The sequence below is a fragment of the Corvus cornix genome, chromosome 1, assembly GCF_000738735.6.
Source record: "Corvus cornix cornix isolate S_Up_H32 chromosome 1, ASM73873v5, whole genome shotgun sequence".
Classification (NCBI taxonomy): Eukaryota; Metazoa; Chordata; class Aves; order Passeriformes; family Corvidae; genus Corvus; species Corvus cornix.
In genome coordinates, this window is record NC_046332.1 from 115,180,642 (window position 1) to 115,196,016 (window position 15,375).

Below are 15,375 nucleotides of genomic sequence, written 5' to 3' on the forward strand. Positions count from 1 at the left end.
TACTCCCCCAGCAGCTGCTCTGAGGATGTGGCATCACTCCTGAGGGCTACAGCTGAAGAGCAAATACTGGTCTCTTCATTTTGTCTGTATGCTTTCATACATGAGGTTGTAACAGACTGAATTTCATTTTTATGTTACTATCTATCAAATCATTTCATGGGAATACTCTGCAGTGGGATAGTGTTTTGCCATTTAAAATTCAGGAATACAGTAAAGGCCCCATACGACTTCCCAGTGGAGTCATCAGCACCAGCTAGAGAAGATAATCCTGTATATGCTGCCTGTGTAGGATTCATTTTCATTTGTGGACACATTAAAATTTTTATTCACAGCTCAGCCTCATGAATTTGAACAATGTAACTTAAAGAAATTAGAAAACATCCTCTGTTTATGCAAATTGTGATAGGCTGGTTTTTAATTTATATTTTTTTAAAGTATCATCCTAGCAGTGTGTGTTTAAAATAGTGAAAATGGAATTAGGAAAATAGAAATGAAAAGAGTATTTGCTGGTTTTGACAGGCACATTTCAGCTGAGGAGCTGTCAATTGGATAATTTTGTTCTGTGTATCATGAAACTGAAGCACAGTGGAGTAAATGATACTCAGATGTGATAAATGATAAATGATATTCACAACATTTTTGTAAAATGTGTTAAAGAGTCAGTTAAAAGAAAAAAGAAAAATAATCAGTGAACAAAAGACTATTAAGGAAGGAAAATACTTAATCCCTAACAATATTTGTCTGAGGAGGAGAAATATAAATGAAGTGATAATCATGGAATCATAGAATGGTTTGGGTTGGAATGGACCTTAAAGATCACCTCATTCCATCCTCTGCCATGGGCAGGGACATCTTCCACTAGACCAGGTTTCTCAAAGGCTCATCCAGCCTGGCCTTGAACACTTCCAGGGATGGGGAGTTTCCCAGCTTGCTGGGAAAATTTCACAATTTTAAAATATGACCCAATTTCAAAATATTACCCAATTTCATAAACGAGTTTCTGGCTCCTGGTCTATCTCCCATTTTGTGGACATGCCCTCAGATAAATCTACGTGACTTCTGATTGAGAAAGCCGGAGAAAGTGGACGTGTCTGATAGGACAAGGTGGACGTTTCAGCAGTTCTCACCATCACTGAGCACATGAACACGTCTCATGTAAAATTACTGAATTTGGTCAAGACATGATGAAAACTTCTCTCATCATCCTGTTGCACTCCATGGATTGTCCCTGTGTAGGGGACATAGCAGACATGGTGGTGTTTGGTGTGTGAGGCAGGCCAGTGCCACACCAGTGACTCAGCAAAGCTCCTGCAATGGTGCTAAAGCTGCATCTGGCCCTTTACTAGCCCAGAGAACTAAAAAAAGAAATGGCCAGAATTCTTCAAGGAATTACAACTTTTAAAGGCTGAGTTCCACTTGGTTTGCCTTTAAAACACCTACTCCAACTCTTCCTTGTCTTGAGGATGTGTGGGAAGGAGCTTTCCAAGCTGACAACATTCCCCCTGTTAAAAACACACCCATCAAAACCCAAGCAGCTTTGCTGTGGATGACTTCCCATCCTGTTCTGTGAGACTCAGCAAAGCCCTCTGGTACCTGCTGAAATCCATCCCTGCTGACTCCAATATGTGCTTTAAGGCTGTCCTGTGTTGGAGCAAGGGACCAGCCCTGCCTGTACTTTTGGGATGATCAGGCTCCCCATCCACGAGGCCAGGGAGAGAGGACAGTGGGAGGGGCAGAGGTTCCCCTTGGTTTTGTTCCTAAATCCCACAAACACTCAAAGCAAAAGGAGGAGGTGGAGGCTGCCCTGGCAGGCGCTGGTCCCTCATGGATGGAGGGGCAGCACCCAGCCCTGGAGTCATTGGAGATCCAAGCTGAGAGATGTGTCACACTCCAATCTGTGCAACTTGGCTCCACAGGAGCTGTGGGACCCGTCAGGTTTTCCATCACCCCTCAGATCCCTGGCTGTCACACAAATCCCCTTTTCAATCCAACCTGTGATTGACTCCTACATGTTTTTTTCCCTCTCTCGGAGCAGCCAAGCAGCATCCTGCGCAGCTGAAAGCTATTCAGCTCCCTCCACAGTGTGAGGGAAGCTGGTGGCCTTTCTTGCTGGTGATGGCCAAATATGTGTGTAATGTGCTCAGCCTTCTCCAGCCCACACAGAGAGAGACCCTGCTCCTCTCCTGAACTTGGGTGTAACACGTTCCCTCCAACACCGGCCAGGCCAGCTCCAGACTAATATTTTCTGTACAGTTAATTACCACAGGACAAGTGCTGTACCCGTGTGGAAACTTGCCACTTGAAAAACTGCCTAAAAATATATCCTACAGTAAATGTTTCTCTGTGTGATTAAGTGTGCATGTGGCCTGTGCTGTGCAGAGGGTTTCCCAAAAACAAATGTCTCGCCGAAGCCTCTTGGCAAGGCCTCGCTGTTTTTTTAACAGTTTATCAGCTTGTGTGTTATTTACTGATGGCAGGAATTACTCCAAAGTTCCCATTTAAACTGAAAATTCCAAAAGCCTGCAAGGATGAGGGACCATAAAGGTGAAAAGAGGAGGATGAGGTGAGGCAAAGAGTTTTGTTCTCGAGGGGAATAATGCTCCAGGGGTTAAGATACAGTGTTTGGAGTATGAAAATTGGGGTCAGCTCCTTCTTTTGCCTCAGCCTTCGTGCACTCTGTGGGTACCTCACTGCTGGAGTGTGACCACCTCTGTGCCAGGGGCCCATATGCATTCACACAAGGAATGAGTGAATTCTGGAGCAAAGGCTGCCACCACTGAGCAGAAGGTCATACTGCTGCCATGAATCACAGAGTCACAGAATTAGAATGGCCTCAGTTGAAAGGAACATTAAAGATCAGCTGGTTACACTCCCCTGCCGTGGGCAGGGACACCTTCCACTGTCCCAGGCTGCTCCAAGCCCCATCCAACCTGGCCTTGGACACTAACAGGGCTGGGATATCCACAGCTGCTCTGGGAAACCTCTGCCAGGTCATCACCACCCTCATAACAAAGAATTCCTTCCTAATATCCAACCTAACCCTACTATCTTTCAGTTTGAAGCCATTCCCTGGCTCCTGGCCCTCCATGCCTTGGGAATTGTCTCTCTCCAGCTTTCCTGCAGCTCCTTCAGGCCCTGCAAGGCCACACTGAGCTCAGCCCAAAGCTTCTCCTCTCCAGGCTGAACAATCCCAGCTCTCGCAGCCTTTCCTCCCAGCAGAGCTGCTCCATCCCTCTGCTCATCCTGGTGCCTCCTCTGGCCTCTCTCCAGCAGCTCCACGTCCTCCCTGTGCTGGTCCCAGGGCTGGGGCAGCTCTGCAGGTGGGCTCTCACCTGAGCACAGGGGCACAGGGGCACCATCCCAATCCCTTTCCTGCTGCCCAGGCTGTGGGATCAGCCCAGGACAGGGTTGGTTTCTGGGCTCCAGCACACATGGCTGTCCTGCTTTAAAGAGAAAAAGAATCTTGCTCTCCAAGACAGCGCTGAGGCGCCATTCCAGAGCAGGTCTGGGAGAGGGATCACACCTTTTGACAGCCCCAAGGTGCTGGATTAGTGTGAGCATTGTGTTAACTTGCCCTGCAGAACCTTTCTGTGTGTGCAGCACTGGAGGGGGGGTCGCAGCTGAATGCATGGCTCAGCTCCCAGCAAACACTGCCTGCTGCACTTGATGGCTTGCAGATTTCTCTGAGAGAATATTGTGTAGCTGGCAAAAGAAAACAGGAGAAAGGAAGGAAGCAGCACGGATTTCAGCCCTTTTACCGTTTGCCTTGTCTTTTCCCAAACAGGCAAAGACATCTCGCCGTGCCAAAGACTGGATGCAGCATAAGGACGAAACATCACTTGGATCACTTGATCACAGAGCAAATTTCAGTGTAGACCTTCATATTTCCTCTTCAGACAGACTGGTGCAGTCTGAAGGGCATAAGAGCAGCTGTGTGAAAGCAAGAGCACCCCCCTGCAGAAGCAGGTTCCCGTAAAAACTCTCCCGGCATGCACCGTCTCCGAGCTGGATTCCTCTGAAGACAAGAAAGGACCATTGCAATTGCACCCTCTGAGACAAATTAACACAATTCCACCCTGTGCTCCAACAAGACTCACAGTTCTGTGATCTGCCAGGGCTGTAGTGCAGTTAACCTCGGGAGTGAGGTTTTATAAAGGTGCTAACTGGTGTTTCACGGTGCCCCTGCGGTGTTTTCGTTTTCATACGAGGCCCTGTTTGGAGAAATGCTGCGTGAGCATTTACTGCAGCTCCAAGGGCTGTTTGATCAGCCAGAATGGGTCCTCTGGGCAGTATTTTGGAAAAATAATATTTAAGGATTGCACTTTATAAAAATTCCGAGGACGTACACCCCGAATTGTCGAACGTCAGCACAATGCTGGTTTGAGAAACATTTTTGTCCTCACTTTAAATTGTGACAAAGGAACACAGAAATCAGAAGGAAACCCAACTGCACAACTTAATACAGTGACACTTTTTAACAGGGTTCCCACAGTTTTCTATATATCATGGAACTAGGATTTTGAGGTGGGATGTTTTTATTTTATTTTATTGAACTCGAAGACACCTTCCTTCCAGAATTAAATGTATCAGGCTTTTAGAAGTAGCCACTGCCAGGGATAAATTGTGTGTTCCTTCAGGGTATATCTGCATGGAGATTTTGGGAAGGATTCATGAAAAAGACCCTGTTTTGTTGAACCCCCAGCCTGCCTCACACCTCAGTGCTGTCACCTCTCACGGGGGACGCACAAATGGAACCCTGCAGGAGTCTGGGGAGCTTGGATCATGTTCCACAGAGATTCAGAAGTCCCCACTTTCTTTTCTTTGGCTGTGGAGTTGCCACAGGGCAGGGAGAAAGGAGAAACTGAGTGTGTCCATGACTCCTGACTGCATTCAGTGAAGCTCTTAAAGGTTTGGGGTTTTCCCCCTCAGATTTTAAAGGTCTACCTTTGGTGTCCTGGCTGTATTCCAGCTTGTGGGATCTTTCCTCCTGATGTAGAGCCCTTCTTCAGTTTCAGCTAAATAAGCTATTCCTCATTTTCTCTCTGTTTACCTTTGCTGCATCCTGTTAGGGACTCCATCTGTGAGGTGTGGAGCCCTGCTGGGGTAACCCAAATGGAAAAAAGGTAGAAAATGTCTTTGGTTCCAGTAAACGCTATCAAAAATTTTTCCTTGTTTTGGGGCTGGAAGAATAGTGGGACAGGAATTTGAGTAGGGGTGTCCTCTGCTCACTGTGAACCAGTGATCCCCTGGGCCAATGGGAAATGTTATCCCAAATTGCACAAGTGACATCAGGGAAAAGAGGATTTTCTTACGAGAAGTTTTGGTGGCAACAGCTTGCAAAGAGTTAAGCGGGGTTTTCTGTCATCCCAAAATTGCCAGTGACCTCAGGCACTGACCTTTCCTTGGACTTTGCTGGTAGCAGGCAGCTTTCCCAGCCAAGTGGATTTAGGTCCTCAGCCTGCTGCTGCTCTCCCTTTGGCTGATGTTCTGCTCCCTCACTTGGGTGGGCTCTGTGCCATGTGCAGTGCGGGTCCCTCTGGTCTGGGCTGTCGCTCTCTGGCCTTTGCAAAGGGCAGTGCTCCTTCTTAACCCTCAGGTCTCGTGAAGGAGCCTTTAGGTGGAGATTAAACCAGTTCTCCTGTTGAAATGCCCACCGCTGTTCCCTTTTGCCTCATGCCTGAAGGTCTGTAGGGAGTTACTTCTTCTGTGGGTTTTTTGTTTGTTTGATTGGGTTTTTATCATTTTTTTCTCCAGCCTGCAGTTAGGTCAGAGTCAGGACCCTGTTAGCAGAGAGGCCTCAGTTGCCCAGAACACCCTCACTGGCCAGGAGTTCCATTTAAGCTTAGCCCAGGCTTGAGATCATCTGGATTCAAGGATTTCCTTATTCTTTGGATGGGCCTCCCAGTAGATGTTGGGCCTCTTATCATTAAATGCATTTCAGATTTTGGGAAAGTCTTCACACAGGAGCTTTTTTATTTTAAGACCTACAGGATTTCCTTCAGGATTAATCCACGGTGCTTACCTCAGATCCAGGGTCTTCCAGTCTGTAGGCACAATTCCAGGGATTCACTGATCACCAGCGCAGGACAGATCCCTGTTTGCTACTGGCACAGGTGTTGGACCAACCTCCTGGAAGAGGTGATCCCCTGAGGATGTGACCTGAAAGCAACAAGGATGATAATTAAGCTTAGTCCTAAAAAAACCAAGCTTTGTTTTCTCTTGAAGTCACTGCAAATTGCAAACATCTCTGAGAGAGGAATACCCTGCTTCACATTCAGGTACAGATCTCCTGGAATGATCTGTAGGAAAGGGAATGGATGGGAAAACATTCTGGATAAAAGACATGGTTGAATATCTAAGATGTCTCCATCCTCTGATCCCTAAAATAAAAACAAATGAGCCCTAACCAGTAAAAGCCACAAGACCTGTGATTCCCACAGGCAGAGAAATATGGGATAACTTCTGCTTTAGATTTGTTACCCAGGGCTGAAAATGTTCAGGTGTCACGGTGAGATTTCTGAGGTACCTCTACAGTGACGTGAGAGCAAGCTGTTCTAAATGTTTTTATTATCAAGAGATAATGAAAGTTACTCTATTATCTAATAAAATATTTATAAATATGTCAATTTATTATTACAGTGATATTTACCTAAAATCTCACAAAATATCTGGTTTAAGACATTCATTCTAGGGCTACCAGGAGGAGCACACTGAGATACATGCTGGTGGATCTCAAGGAATACAGAACCTTTTGTTTCTGATTATATTGTCTAATAGTTATATCTGATCCAGATCAATAATAGACGTGCTTGTTAACAATTTTTTTGAAGCCTAAACAAAATGAGTAGGGCAAGTACTTAAACCACCATCATAATAAACATTGCTCTTATTGCTAGTGATAAGATATAAGAGATGACATAGAAAATTTCTTGCCTCTTCTCCCAAAATTTTAATGAGATTCCTCCAAGCCAAATTCACTAAAGTGTGCTTACACAAAGGGAGACAAAAATTTTGTGGGTGGGGATAGCAATAGTCCAAAGAAGATCCCCTTTCTTGTGCCAAGGATAGCATGGTAAATAGCAATACTTTGCCTGTGATAATGTGACCTTGTAGTTTCATTTCTGATCCAGAAAAGCTTCATCAAGGTCTTCTGGCACCTAAACCCTGTTGAAGTAATTTCAAGTTAGGCATGTAAATATTTGGAGTGCTCAGGGCCCAAATTTACGTTTGTTTGCAACTGTGATGTCTTCTCCATTTATACAAAAATCTCTCAGTATAAAATTCATTCTTTTCAAGTGAGGAGTGGCTGGTAAGGAATGGTACATAAGGAGTGAGGGTGGAAGACACCTGAGTGAACAGAAAGCTGACACTGATATCAAGATCATCTAATTATCAGCCTCACCTCTTGCCACCAGACAGACACAGCTGCAAACAAAGCAATTTCTCACATTTGCCCATAAGAATTCCAAATTTATTAGTAATTTCTAGATGGTAACACAGTAAACACTTACTAGAGACCAGGAATCTTGAAAATTATTTGTGAGAAGAATTGCCCTCCACCAAAATTTTGTCCCAGCTGATCCTGACCTAGGAAAGGCCCAAATCCGAAGGGTCAGTTTTCAGTTTTAGCTCCTTGTGCTAAGCAGACACCCATGGGTTTGATGGTATTTTTGGAAAAGACGCTGTTTAAAGCTGGCTGCAGCAAGAAATTAAACAAATAACTCTGATAATGGGAATAACCTCCAAGACAGTGTATTTTGTGGTGACCAGAACACTTAGAATAATTTACTATTGTATGAAGTGATGCAGCTGGTAAAATATTCCTCTCTTCCACATGGAGAGAGCGGGATGGCCGCAGGAAGCAGCTCTAGAAAGCCATTTGCATTCCCCTGTGGCTTGTTTTGTTAAATCAGTTGCAGCAAAGGAGCTGCTCCAAATGGTGCATTTTTCCTGTCTTGGTTTATTTTGTACTTGTTCAATAAAATAGATTCCAGAAAATACAGGGTTGTATAATTTTTAATAAGATTTGTTAAAAATAGCGTGGCTGTGGCGAGAGGAATGACCAGAGGAAGTGATTTGTTTCCTGCCATCATTCCTCCCCCTTTCACCAGCGAGCAGAAAATATTCATTTGATTTAAAATTCATCACAAGCAGCGAGAGGGTAGCAGGGCTACCACAACCCTCATAAATTACACCCAAGGCTGACCCTTCTGGAAGAGGAGGCCTTACTTTGCTGAAGGACTTTCAGAGTTTGGTGCTGCTGCCTCTGACTGCAGCAGGACACAAAATACACAGCAGGGAAATACCCAGAGGAGCAGAGGCCAGGCTGGGTCCGTCCATCCATCCATCCATCCATCCATCCATCCATCCATCCATCCATCCATCCATCCCAAACCTCTGCAGAGGATTAACCTGGGAAGGAAGCCCTTGCCCACAGTGGTTCCTGCCTGTTCTAAAGGGGAACAGCCTTAATGTGGTCGTGGCTCCCACTTTCACCCACATCCCAACTCCTCCATGGCAAACCTGGCTCCCCAGGAGGCTCTGGAAGAGCCCCCATCCTTCCCTCCTGCAAGAAAGCTGCCCCTGGGTTTCAAACCCAGATTCTGCTCCTTTTTAACTCTTCTGTGACTGATATTTCTCATGCAGGACTCCAGCAAGCCCAGGCTATGCAAACAGCAAAGCACCTTTTTTTCTTCTTCGAGCCACAACAGGGCAAAGCCGAGGAAGGTCCTGCGGAGTACAGTGATGAAATAATCAGCATGACAACCCACATTCCAACTGGAAGTAGCTGGATTGGTGCAGCTCTTCCCCCTGAACCGGTGAAACTTACTCCCATATCCAGAAAAGATCATTTTTTCTTCTGAAAGACTTTTCTGCGGGTCACTTTTGCCAGATAGCTTGGCCAGTTGCTCTGTGCTTAGTCCGTTCTAACAATAACAACAGCAACAAAACTTTACAAGATGTTCTTTCCTCTTTGTCTGGAAGGATTAACAGTTCAGCCAAGGTCTGACTGGCCGCTGGCTCCAGGAGGAAAGGACTCAAAGGCACTCCGAGGGAGTAGTCACATGGAGAGCCTGGCTACCAGAGCGGGCTTTGGGGATTGTTTTTTATTCTGTGCTCACCCAGACTGGCACTGAGGGCAGGATTGGGCACTTCTGCTCTTGGAGGTGCTTGTTCTGAGGAGTCTTCTAGGAAAAGTAAAGTCTGGGAGGCAGACGGACGTATTGATATTTCCCCCTGAAAAATCCCCTTCCATGGGTCTTGTTAGCAGGATTGAAATGACGAATCTTTCGAAGTGGCTTGGAAAATTGTCTTCTCCCTTGGAGCAGTCACAGAGTGACAAAATCACAAAATCACAAAATCACAAAATCACAGAACGACAGAATCACAGAATCACAGAATCACAGAATACTTAGGGCTGAAGGGACCTCTGGAGATGATCTAGTCCAAGCCCCATTTGTATCCTGTCTTTGAGCATTTGTGTTTAAGCTAAAAAGAAGAGCAGATGCCATCCAAACAGATGGAAACAAAAGCATAACTCCATCAAACTTATCTCTGGATTGTTTTAACCCATCTCTGGCAGGAGCATGGCAGGAGTGGGGCAGAACAGGACCCATCCGTCCTGAGCCATGAGGTCAGGAGGAGGTGATGATGGGAGAGCTTCATGCTCAAACACAATAAATGAGATTATTTTTTTCCCCTCTCTGTTGTCTGTGTGAAAGGAGAAACTTCTCTTTTAAACATTTCCTAGGCAGGATATAAACACACAACCTCAAGGCCATAGGTGCTGCAAAGACCCAGGCATCTGCTTGTCTTTGCTCCCATGGGATGTTCCCACTGGAGGTCTAAACCCCACACCATTTGCTGCCAGCAGATGAGCCTGTGGATCAACCCAAACCTCCAAGGAAACCTGGCTGAACTGGCTCATGAGGAGTCGGGATTAGGCCCTCATTCCTCCTGCTTACATGCTGGATTTTCACCTTTCATGCTGCTGCAGCACAACTGCCTGCTAAATTTAGAAAGCCTTTTTTAGAAGTTGTTTTATGAACACACACACACAATAATTACATTGTAAAAAAAAAAATAAAAACTAAAAAATGCAGGCTTTAGAAATGCCATTTGTGAGGCGTTCCAACTATGTATGACTGGCTCAGTTACTGGCTCACAGTTGCCATCTGAACATCTATTTTTCCAAGCATTTAAGAAAAGTGATGTGTACATTTTTCATGTGTAATTAGGCAGCGTAATGTGATCTCTTTCTGCAGTCAAGCTGCCATGTGCCGTAGCCTCACTGAATAGCTTCCAGATTTCAACCCAATCTCTTCTGTCTAGACTCTACGTTGCTATTTTTTTTTCCTTCTTTCTTTTTTTTTTTTCTCTGTTGCCTAGCCTAAAGCAGACTCCAATATAAAATGCCAAAACCAGAAGGTTTTGTCCCTCTTTCTCATAAAGACGTGGGACAGATCTGGGAGGCCCCGCCGAGAGCCGAGTCCCAGACTTTTTCATAAGACATGTGTCGTCTGAATCTGACATTAAAGATTGTGCAGGCATTTCAACAGGTCATGCACACGCGGGGGGAAGAAAAAAATGCCCAAAAATATGGTTTTCATTAAGAAAGTGAGTATTTTTAGAGAGGTGTGGTTCAGTTCAGATGAAAAGGGAAGAAAGAAAAATGAAAGCGGCGCAAGAGATCCCCGACTGCAACATTATTTATATTGCTGTTGAAATGCAGTGTGTTCTCTTTATAAAGCTGCTTTTGGGAGAGAAATAAGAGAGACCGTGCCAGAACCAGGTGCATATCATGGAGTTTGTTTATAATCCAAGTTAAAGGAGAGCAGATTTATACCAGAAAGAACTCTCCGAGGGGACTTGGGAGTTTAAGTGTCCTGTCTTAATCTATACATTACCTCCTCAACAAAGCAGTTGTCTTGAAGCAAAACATAAAATACAGTTTCAATGAATTCACAGATAATTCCAGGGAATTTTATCTGGTGTGATATAGTTTCAGACTGCTTATTCTGTTCCCAGCTTTTTATTTGACTCTTAAGTTAGTTTATTTCTGCGTCAAGAGAATGAAAAAGATCAGAGAGGGCTCGTTTCCACAGAAAGATGCTTTTGTGCAATATCAGCAAAAAAAAGCAAGGCTTTCCCTGGCTTGCAATTCCACCACCTTGTCCTGGGATTTGCTGTAGTTTGCACAGGCTTTTTCTACAGAAAAAGCTCTTGTTTTAGTCCTGGAATTGTGCAAATTTCCCTCCACTTTTTTTTTCATTCTTTTTTAAAATCTTATCTTTTCGTCTATTCTAACACCACACTTTTTGTTTTCCTTTTGCTCCCCAGAAAATGCCTATTGTCCCATTGAGAACATGTCCTTCTGCCTGCTTTTGTGCAAATGGCAGATTGGTTGGAAAAACAGGAACACTTTCACTCCTTTCCGAAGGGAAGCATGCAGCGCTTGCTAAAAATTCCCATGCTTCTGCAGAACCAACTGTTCTTTCCATTAAAAAAACATCCACCTACTTGAGCAAACTTTTCAATATGTTGGCCCAATTTTTCATTATGGTAAACTATGAAATGCTTGGAATGGTTGGAATAACCAAATATTCTCTCGAAGTTGAAAAAAGGAAACTAAACCAAAAAGCTGCCTGATCAAAATGGGGCTCTCCTTGAAATTCCAAATGATGACAGCAGACAGTGCAATAATTTGATCACAGAATCACAGAATGGTTTGGGTTGGAAGGGACTTTAAAGATCATATAATTCCAAATCCCTTACAATGGGCAGGGACAACTTCACTATCCCGGGTTGCTCAGAGCTCCATTCAACCTTCTCTTGATGATTATGAAATATTTGTAATTACATTTTAAGTAAAATTAAAATAATTTTTTTTTTTTACATTTAAGTAAAATAATTTTTAAAAATTCTCCTGTCCTGGTATCTAAACTGATCACAGGAAGTGGTTTTCCTCCTTCTGTTTCACAGAATCACAAAATCAATTAGGTTGGAAAAGACCTCCAAGATCATCGAGTCCAACCCAATGGCAAAGACTCATTTCACTAAAATAGGGATTTTCTGAGCTGTAAATCAGGTCAGAATTTTGACACAGGGGCTCGGGTGAGTTTTTGCAAGCTTTGCATCACCACTAACAGCGATTTCACAGAGCGTCCATCCAAGACTGTATTGATTTCCTAAATCTTTAAGCCAGATGGGACCAATTATCATAATCTGTTCTGCTGAATGGGAGCAAAGATTTCGTACAGTTGTTTTGTGTTGCTGTCTTAGCATCATCTCTTGCCCTTCTCTAGACATTCCTCTTGGTGTTTTCAAGAATGTGGGAGGCCTTGTTCTGATCTTCATCGTGCTCATGAGTATCACCAAACTTTTATGAGCAAGATCACCTCAAAATCTTTCTTCAGCCTTCCTGTAAAATCTCCCCGGGCCTGGGAATGCATCATCCTTCAGGAGCCACATCAAGGCAGATCCCCATGTCCAGCTCTGTTACGTGTGTGGTTTGACAATATAAATCAGTTCTTGGTCTGAAGAAATTATTCTCATGTTGTGAAGACCATGGAAATGTTAGAGCAAGTCCAGAGGAGGCCACAAGGTTGATAAGGGGACTGGAGCACCTTCCCTCTGGAGACAGGATGGCAGAGTTGGGGCTGTTCAGCCTGGAGAAGAGAAGGTTGTGTAGAGACCTCACAGCATCTTCCAGTGCCTGAAGGGGCTGCAGGGAAGCTGGAGAGGGACAACACATCAGGAACTGGAGTGACAGGACAAAGGGGAACAGCTTCAGACTGAAATAGGGGAAATTTGGGTTAGATATTGGGAAGGAATTGTTCCCTGGCAGGGTGGGCAGGCCCTGGCACAGGGTGCCCAGAGCAGCTGGGGCTGCCCCTGGATCCCTGGCAGTGCCCAAGGCCAGGCTGGACATTGGGGCTTGGAGCAACCTGGGACAGTGGAAGGTGTCCCTGCCCATGGCAGGGGTGAAACTGGATGATTTTAATGTCCCTTCCAACAAAAACCTTTCGATGATCTTATGATTTCATTTTGTTCTAAAGCACAGTGTCAGAAGCAGATTTCAGGGTGAGATATGCTTTCAAATACTTTGCTTTTTGCAGTAAATGGTGCACTTGAGCCTGGTCCTGTCTTGACCTACAAGTACCTTTCAGTGTTCTCCAGTTAGTCCAAAGGCTCAGATGCAAAATCAAGGAGAACACATCCATTTGTGGGCTAACACAAAGTTTTCTGGGGCTTTGAGTCAAAAAACAATGGGGTCCAGCATGTAAATTTTTCATCTGTGACAAAACAGACTTCACTTAATCCAGTGCAAACAGCTGTCCTGACAGAAACATCTTCATTTTTCATCATCTCTGAAAGAAATGTGAAACAGAGAGAGATTAAGGTTGGAAAAGCCCTCCAAGATCTTGAGTCCACGCTGTGCCCGATGCCCACCTTGTCACACAGCTCAGAGCACTGAGTGCCACGTCCAGCTGATAAAACTGAACGTGACTGAGACTTGGGACACACAGGACATGTGCCACCAGCCAGGCAGCGACGGAGACATCCAGGTGCTGCCTGAGAAGATCTGCCACAGCACCTCTGTCCCCTCACACCTCCACCTGCTGCCACTCCAGAGCTGCCACGCTCTGCTTTAGGGTGTTGATTTAGCAGCTGGAAGCAGGGATGGGTCTCTCCCTTCCCTGTGGCTCATCCAGAGGGTGATTCAGTGTCACATCCTGAGCTGAGTCACCTTCTGCAGTGGCCTCTCCCTTCCTCCCAGCTGGCACAGAGAGGTGCTGAGGCACCTGCACAGCCCAGCACAGCGAGCTCTGCCCTGCCTGCAGACACGCAAGTGGCATTTTTGGGGCATCTCTGTGACTTGTTTGCACCGCTGCCACAAGGTAGGTGTGAAAACAAGCGTGTGTTTGTGTGTCTGTGCCTGCCTTGGTGTGCGTAGAGTTGCAGCCATAGAAAATCAAATTTCTCCCCTTCGTGTATCACGGAGTTTTTTGGAGCTTCAGGTCCTGGAGGAGGCTGTTTGTCTGCCTCTGACTGTAATTTCAGGCATTCCTCTGTTGCGTGACACAGGCAACGAAGAAACGCTGTGGAAAACTTGTCCTGAATTAGCCAACTAAAAGATAAAATAGCATGATTGTACATGGGAATGGCTGAAAAATGATTCATATAGAGAAATATCACCTTTCTTAGAGCTGTGTGTTCATGAAGATCTGTTAACAAAGCTGAATTTACAGCACTACAGGCACTTGTGTGTGAACAAAACCAATTCCATAGACCTGAAGGCAAAATTTAAATTTTTTCCAGGTACCATGACAAATACAGAAAGCAGAGAAGCAGCCTATTGCAAAGAAGAGAGAGATGATAGTCCACAAGTTTAAATCCCATTAAAATGTTGCTTATCTGCATATTAACTCTCTATCAATCTATCAATCTCTCTTGGATTACATTTGCCTTCAGCTATGGCCTCCCCAGGGATCACCATGCACCAAGGAATGCAAGGGAATGCAAAAATGTAAAGGTAGAAGTAACTAACGAGCAAGTAACTTTATGTATTTACACTTATTAATTGCTTTCTATTGAAGTGTAAACATTTTCTTTTTGGCCAGGCTTGTCTTCATCCATTATTCATCAGTAGTTTTTTATATTCAAACACCCATTCTGACACAGCTCATTTCTGTGTGCTGGCTGAATTATTCACCAGTAAATACTTTGAAAATTATGACATTTTGCCACCGACCCTAACTCTGACTTCCTTTTTTTTTTTTTTTTAAATCCTTCAACCTTTATGTTTTTTATTTTTAATTTTTGCCATGTGGCTGGAGACTTCTGCTGTTCTTACAAAGATGCTCCACTCAGCCTTTCTGTATTGATTTACTGGGTGAGTTACTCCTTGAATCTCAGCAGGGATGCAGGGAAATGTCTCTTTGGAGAGAGGAAGGGAAATGCTGTGGCTAAAATAGGGAAAAGCACAAATTCTGCCCCCCCCAGCCCAAAATGAGAATGAGAAGTTCAGTCCTGGTCATGGAAATGTGCACAGAGAGTTTATTTCACCATTATTCCAGTTTGCCTTTGGACTGATACTCAGCTTTGTCTCTTTTGGGACTTACCTGACAAAATACAGGGAAAAAAGCTGAGTGTTTCACCTTGTTTTGGAGATTCAAGATATTTAGGAGGGATTCAGGCAAGCATCCCAGCTCTCCAATCACTCAGATCAGACCTTTGGCATTTTAAATTTTTTTCCCATCATTTCTTGTAGCCTCATAAAAACCCTGCAGAAATTCATGGGGGTTTCAAGTGTTCCCTGGACCTTCTGCGCCAACATATTGTTTTCTGAACTCAGCTATCAGTATAAGCAGA